We start from the raw sequence: 7428 nt of genomic DNA on the forward strand, positions 1-7428 counted from the left end.
AGCTTACTGACCTCCAAAACCATCCATTTTACCTAAGTTAGCTCTAAAACGATCTATACTTAGCTTTGTTTCCTCCAAAATGACCTAATTTAGCTCTAGTATGCTTAGTTAACTAGTTTTGCTCAATAATGACATGTACTTAGCTTACTTATGTCAAAATGGCATAATTAGCTTTGTTAGCTCATAAACAATCCATTTTACCTAAGTTAGCTCTAAAATGACCCATTATACCTTAGTTAGCTCATAAATGATCCATTTTACCCAAGTTATCTCTAAAATGACCCATTTTACCTAGTCTAACTCCAAAATGATCCATTTTACCTGTGTTAGCTCTAAAATGACCCATTTTACCTAGGTTAGCTCCAAAATGACCCATCTTACCTAGGTTAGCTCCAAAATGATGCATTTTACCCAAGTTAGCTCTAAAATGACCCATTTTACCTAGATTAGCTCATGAACGATCCATTTCACCTAGGTTAGCTCACAAACGATCCATTTTACCTAGTTTAGCTCCAAAATGACCCATCACACCTAGGTTAGCTCTAAAATGATGCATTTTACCAAAGTTAGCTCATAAACGATCTATTTCACCTAGGTTAGCTCATAAACAATCCATTTCACCTAACTTAGCTCAAAAACGATCCATTTCACCTAGGTTGGCTCCAAAATGACCCATCTTACCTAGGTTAGCTCTAAAATGATGCATTATACCTAACAGCACATTTATTTCCATCGGCTTTCTTTGCCGTCAGCCGCTGATGGCAAAGGCCCCTTTGCCGTCCGCTTAAGAAAGCAGACGGCAAAGAAGCTCTTTACCGTAGCCTACTTTGCCGGAGCCTTTTGCCGTCCGCGGCAGACGGCAAAGGCCTTTGCCGTCCGCCATCCTTGCCTTTGCCGTCCGCCGTGGCAGACGGCAAAGTAGCTGATCCCTGTAGTGTAATATGCATATAGGATCTGAACATATAATCTTCCACCAAGTAAACCAACTAGCATTAACTACAAGGAGTAATCAACACTACTAGCAACCTACAGGTACCAATCTCAGACATAGAGACAAGAATTGGATACAAGAGATGAACTAGAGTTTGAGAGGAGATGGTGCTGGTGAAGATGTTGATGAAGATTGACCCCCTCCCGATGAGAGGATCGTTGGTGATGACGATGGTGATGATTTCCCCCTCTCGGAGGGAAGTTTCCCCGGTAGAACAGCTCCGCCGGAGCCCTAGATTGGTTCCGCCAAGGTTCCGCCTCATGGCGGCGGAGTTTCGTCCCGTAAGCTTGCTTCTTATTTTTCTTCAGACGAAAGACTTCATATAGCAGAAGATGGGCACCGGATGGCCAACAGGGGGCCCATGTCAGGACCCCGATCCTAAGACACATTGATCTAGCATGTAACACATCATATCACCTTGCGGCCTCATGCACGGTATTCCCACGGGTGTTGCCTTACCTGGCCCGGGACCGTTTGCACCTTTTGGTTCACGTATATGATAGTGTCGCTAGCATCCATATGATAGAGAACCCGGGCCGACATGACTAGTTGTGAACCCAAAGTGGCACCAACTTACGGGGACAGGCATACATGAATCAACATCGAGCATGTCGGTCAGCAGTGTGCGAATCCGGGCTGTAGCACTGGGCTAACAGGACTCCGGTGAACCAGGCTGTAGCAGGCTATGCAGGACTCCGGATGTCACCGCGTGACATTTCCCCGAAGGGACAGACACAGGAACAAAGTGAATCACATGCCGGCCAGTCAAGTGTTCCGGAGCAGTAGTGCTGGGATAGCAGGACTCCGGTGCACCGGGCTGTAGCGGACTACTATGGCTCATGGAAGCACAAGACTACATTTCCCCATAAGAGAGGCTACCAAGGATAAACAACTAGGTTGTCGGATCCCACACATACCAAGCATTTCAATCATACACACAATATGCTTGATATGTGTAAATACAACATGGCATCACAACAAAACTCTACGACTCAAACTATTTATTCATTAGGCTCCGAGGAGCGAGATGTTACAAACATGGGTCTCATGACCCAACATTCAGAGCATACAAGTCAAAACACATGCGGAAGCTTAACATGTCTGAGTACAGACATCTACAAATGAAAAAGGCTGAGAAGCCTGACTATCTACCAGATCCTGCCGAGGGCACAAGATGGTAGCTGAGGTATCAAGCTAAACGTCGAAGTCCACATGGAACTACTAGCGAGACTAATGTCTCTCTGCAAAACATAAAATAGGCAAACATGAGTACAAATGTACCCAGCAAGACTTACATCAGAACTAGCTACATATGCATCAGTATCAACAAAGGGGGTGGTGGAGTTTGACTGCAGCAAGCCAGCTTTGACTCAGTGGCTATCCTAAAACTATGACTGCAAGTAACTCTTTTGAGGTGGCGCACACGAGTCCACATATTCACCATATCAATACACCACTATGGATCCGCTCCCGTCTCCCTACGAGAAGGCCATCCATAGCACTCACGCTTATCTTGCGAGTTTTAGAGTATCCACTTTCAGTTGTCTATGAACTGTACATGCAACCCAGAAGTCCTTTACCGCGGACACGGCTATTCGAATAGATCATTTATAACCCTGTAGGGGTGTACTTCTTCACACATGTTTCCACCACTTAGCGTCTGCACACGACATGTGCTCAGCAGACTTCAAGCGAAAGCCGACGTGGGTGTAGACCACGACCTAACTAACCACACAAGTCTCTAGTCCAGGTTTATCGCCTATTCGGGTTCCATCCGCGAGGAGATCCAGCCGAGGTTTCGCTCACAGCCCCAAACGATGTGTGCAGGGTTCCCGAGACACCAAACGGGCACCCGGTACACCGTGCCACGTGCCTACCGCATCACAGCCCACCCCGCGGGTCAGCGCTGCGCACGGCCTCCAGCATACTACAAACACCAGAAACTACTTGCAACTCCTGGACAGAGGACAAGGGCGGTTAATAAGTCGAGCGGGGTCATATTTCAGGCCCAACGTGTGGTAGTAGCTGTTCATGGATCACAAACACAGAACTCAGTTCCTGAGGACGGTTTCAATGAGACAACCCACCATGTACTCCTACATGGCCTCTCACCGCTACCTTTACCAAATCGTGTTCACACACTTAGCTCACACACAGTAGGACATGTTCATCACCATTCCGATTCATCCCCGAATAATCAGACCTGACTCAACTCTAAGCAGTAGCAGGCATGACAAACAAGCATGAATGAGTAGGCACATCAGGGCTCAAACAACTCCTACTCATGCTAGTGGGTTTCATCTATTTACTGTGGCAATGACAGGTCATGCAGAGGAAAAGGGGTTCAACTACCGCAGCATGTAACGGTTGAATCGTTGTTGTCCTTATGCAGTAAAAGAGAGCAGGAGCGAGAGAGTGGGATTGCATCGGAATGAACAAGGGGGTTTTGCTTGCCTGGCACTTATGAAGATAGCATTGAGTCTTCATCAGTGTCAACGATCACAGCGTCGGAACAGCGTCTACCGAGGGGGAACAAATACCGGCAACAGAGAAGGAAAACACAATCAATGCAATGCACAATATGATGCATGATCATGACATGTCAATATGCTGTGTTTTGAGCTAATGCAACTAGCAACATGTTAAATGGAGTTGGTTTGAACCCTAGGTTCAAATTCAAACTCCATATGTGAGCGTTTAAATGACATTTATATGATTTGGCCTAAACAGCATCCATAAGTTATTCTAACATGCATGAAAATGGTACAGATGGATAGATTGGATTTTTCTGATCATTTTTCATATATAAATCTTTTCAATCTGAGTTACAGATTATTTTCTATGATTTTTAGAAGTTTTGTGCATTTTCTGGAATTTATAAATCATTTCTGATTTATTTTAATTCCAGAAAGGGCTTTACTACATCAGCACTGCGTCAGGGTGATGTCAGCAGGTTCACTAGCGGGTCCAGGTCAAACCTGACCAGTGGGGTCCACTGGTCAGTGACCCAGTGCATCCTAGGGTCAATGACAGATGGGTCCGGTCAACAGCCACGTCAGCAAAGTCAACCTGACGTGTGGGCCCGGTGGGTTAGTCTAGGTTAAACAGGGAATGAATCCCGGGGTTAATTAGCACATGGGGCCCATCCGTCAGTGGCACCCGGGTTAAACTAACCGCGGGGTTAGTGGCTAAACTGACATGCCACGTCACCTAGCTGACGTTTAGCCGCCGGCGCTAAGCAGAACGCGGCGGCGCTCCTCGTCCGGCCAACTCCGGCGACGGGAGGTCGCGTGGCTGGGCTCTACGGGCGCGGCGCGGTGAGGCGCATCTGGAGGAGCACGCGGGGCGAGCTGGGGTGGCCGGTGGCAGCGACGGCAGCGAGCTGGGCGGCGGCCGGAGCTCGGACGTCGACGAAACCAACGATGCAGCGCGCGGAGAAGCTAGCAGTTAGTACCTACGGGCTCAACAAGAGCTCACAAGGCCAACGGGCATATGCACGGGACCATTTGGTCACCGGTGCCTCGTCGCCGGCGAGCTCGGGCGGCGGCGCATTTTGGTCATCAAGGGGGCGACGGCTACGGCGATCAAACGAAGCGGGGAAGAGGGGGAAACGGTGGCGGAGCTCACAGCGGTGCCGTAGGGATGGTTAGCGGGCTCGGGGACGTCCTGCATGCGGCGGATCGACGACGATGGTGGCCGGAGCCCGAGGTGGAAGACGACAGCGATGGCGACGTTGCTGGCCTCCCGGGGTCGCGTGCTTTTGCGTGCGGCTCTACGGAGTCGAGGCGAAGCTCGTGGGGTGCTGGCTGGGCGTGGGGATGCTGGTGGCCACGGCAACGACGAGCGGTGATGGCTCCGCTCAGCTTTGGGAGAGAGAGCGAGAGAGGCGAGGCAGGGAGAGAGGGGAGCGCTCGAGGGGGTCCAGGGGTCTGTGTGGCAATGCCAGAGGCGTCCAGGGCGTCGAGGCAGCGGCAGGAAGCAGGAGGTGGCTCGGCGCGTGGCCAGCGCGCGACGAGCACGCGCCCGTCCTCCTGGCAGAGGAGGAAGACGACAGGGGAGGAGGCAGTGGTGGGCTGGGCCGGCCAGCTACAGTGCTGGGCCGGTTGGTGGGCTGCACAGGTGAGGCCAGGTAAGATTCTCTCTCTCTTTTATTTTCTGTTTTTCTATTTCTTCTATAACTTTGTGGCTTTATTAAAAATACTAAAACTAACGCAAAAATCATGAAACTTCTCATGCCCACTGTTTGAAATATTTCCAACAGTAAACATTTTAGTTTATGATTATTTGGACATTTAAAATATTATATAGCATTTACATGCCCAAGTGCAAATAGAGTATGATTTAGTTCAGTGACCTTAGGTGTCCTAGAAAAATGTGAACCATTTTTGTGAGAGGTTCTAGACCAAGGCAAAGATGATGAACATTTTAGAAGGGCATTTCAGGTTCATTGGAAAATATTTTAGTAAACCCTAGTTGGATTAAGGGGGTGCTGGGGGTTCTGTCATCCCCATTTCAAATTCAAAAGAATTTAAACATGATGCAACACATGACTAGCTAGCTCAGAGCATACCAGAACTAGGGATGTGACAACTCACCCCCACTAAGCAAGAATGTCGTCCCGAGATTCAAGCGTAGGGTAAGATGGAAGGGAAACGCAAACTAACACAATCTTCATGATCCAGGCGGCACTTCATAATAACGTTGATTCGATCACCATCATTGCCTCGATGTCTTGCCCCGAGAACTCCAACTAACATGACAATAAGAGGAAAGAGAAAACTCTAGCAGGATCGATCTTATCGAAGATCGAACAACTCAGGATCAACTCATGGAGCGACACGCTGAAACAACTCCCGAGCTGAGACACGAAGCATACGTCCACAGGGATGGGGTGAAACACATGACAAAGGTTCACTAGGTAGGCAACAATTCCACACCTAAGAGGGTGGTGAACGGTTGCCAACGTAGCGAGGAGTTGAGTTGCCATGACACCAAAACGAGACATCTTGGAGGAGGGTGACCCGTAGAATCATCCCTTAAGTGGCAAAAAGAATTACTTTTGATTTAGAGAACATTGAAATTCTCTATACCAACCTGATGCAATTCACCAAAAATCGTTTGGTGGGGTACGAAAGGATGGCATAACCGGACCAGAATGGATGATGTGGTCTACCTTGTTGAAGATAACGCAAGGAATGATTTCTGCTTATCATCGGAAATGGGTGGGACCCATGGTAGACTAGCACAACGATGGTGCATGCTGGGAACAAAATGCAAATGTTGGGAATGATTCTAGTATCTAGGGAAAACTCAACAGCCGAGAGTGATTCCACTGTTTGAATGGTTATTGTATAATCGAGGGAACTGAGAGCACAAGAATTCCTAGGGAGCAACTTCTACAATAAGTCGCACGAAGTCCTCATAGAGAAGATGGAAAAAAATTGCTCAATCAAGACACTACAATGATAGATCTTCCGGCTAGGTGTGTCGGCCAGAACATCAACCTTGTCGGGACCTACATCATAGATCTTGGAATAGCTCCAACCATCATATCTGCTTGAGATTCAGATCTGGTTGGTAACGGAACATTTCAGACAGCATGTCTGGAAAAGAAATTTTGCAACACAAACCGACGAGATGATGTTCCGAGATTCTCAGGAAATGAACTACGATAGCAAGCTCCAAAACATGAGCTGATTTTGCTACAAACATGTGAACATGATGTCCAAGACAAGCATGATCACGTAGAAGTCTTACAACAAAACACTACTGAGTTCAGGTGGGGAACCATCATCGAGGATATCAAAGTCCTTGTATAAGTCTTGCTCTTAAGAAGGAACTTCTTTTCCTTGAACAAATCAATCAGTGGCTTGGTGTGCTAGGAAACACATATGGAATGGAGGCGGCCAGCCGATCAAACCATAGAGTACTTCGCACATATGCGTGACTAACTTGGGATGATTTCGGAGGAAGCAAAAACAAGCTTTCTCGAATCCACGGCGGCAACTTACATCAAATGCACGTGAATTAGAGGAAGTCACTTCTTTCATCCAAACGTATACCTCATGAGCGGAACATGAAGGCAATGCTTACAAACTTTCCAATACTAGCTCAATGTTCAACATGAATCATGGAGGAGACAAGATGCTGTTGATGGGCTCAATAGCAACTCATCGGAATTTCCATATCACTGGACTTCCACCGTCATGTGAACACGGTGATAGCATTGGTCCGACCAAAAGATGTAATGGTGTATGCTCGAGGGATCAACCACGAGTAAGACAACATTACGAACATCGTTGGTTCTGATTTGACTTGACGATAGCCCATACTCAAGTCAAAGTTTTGACAAGGCAATAGATCCAACAACTGATCACGAGGACCAATTGATGGAGATATCATCTTTCTTCAACACACACACACACACACACAAAAAG

Source organism: Aegilops tauschii, chromosome 1 (genome assembly GCF_002575655.3).
Source record: "Aegilops tauschii subsp. strangulata cultivar AL8/78 chromosome 1, Aet v6.0, whole genome shotgun sequence".
NCBI classification, from domain to species: Eukaryota; Viridiplantae; Streptophyta; class Magnoliopsida; order Poales; family Poaceae; genus Aegilops; species Aegilops tauschii.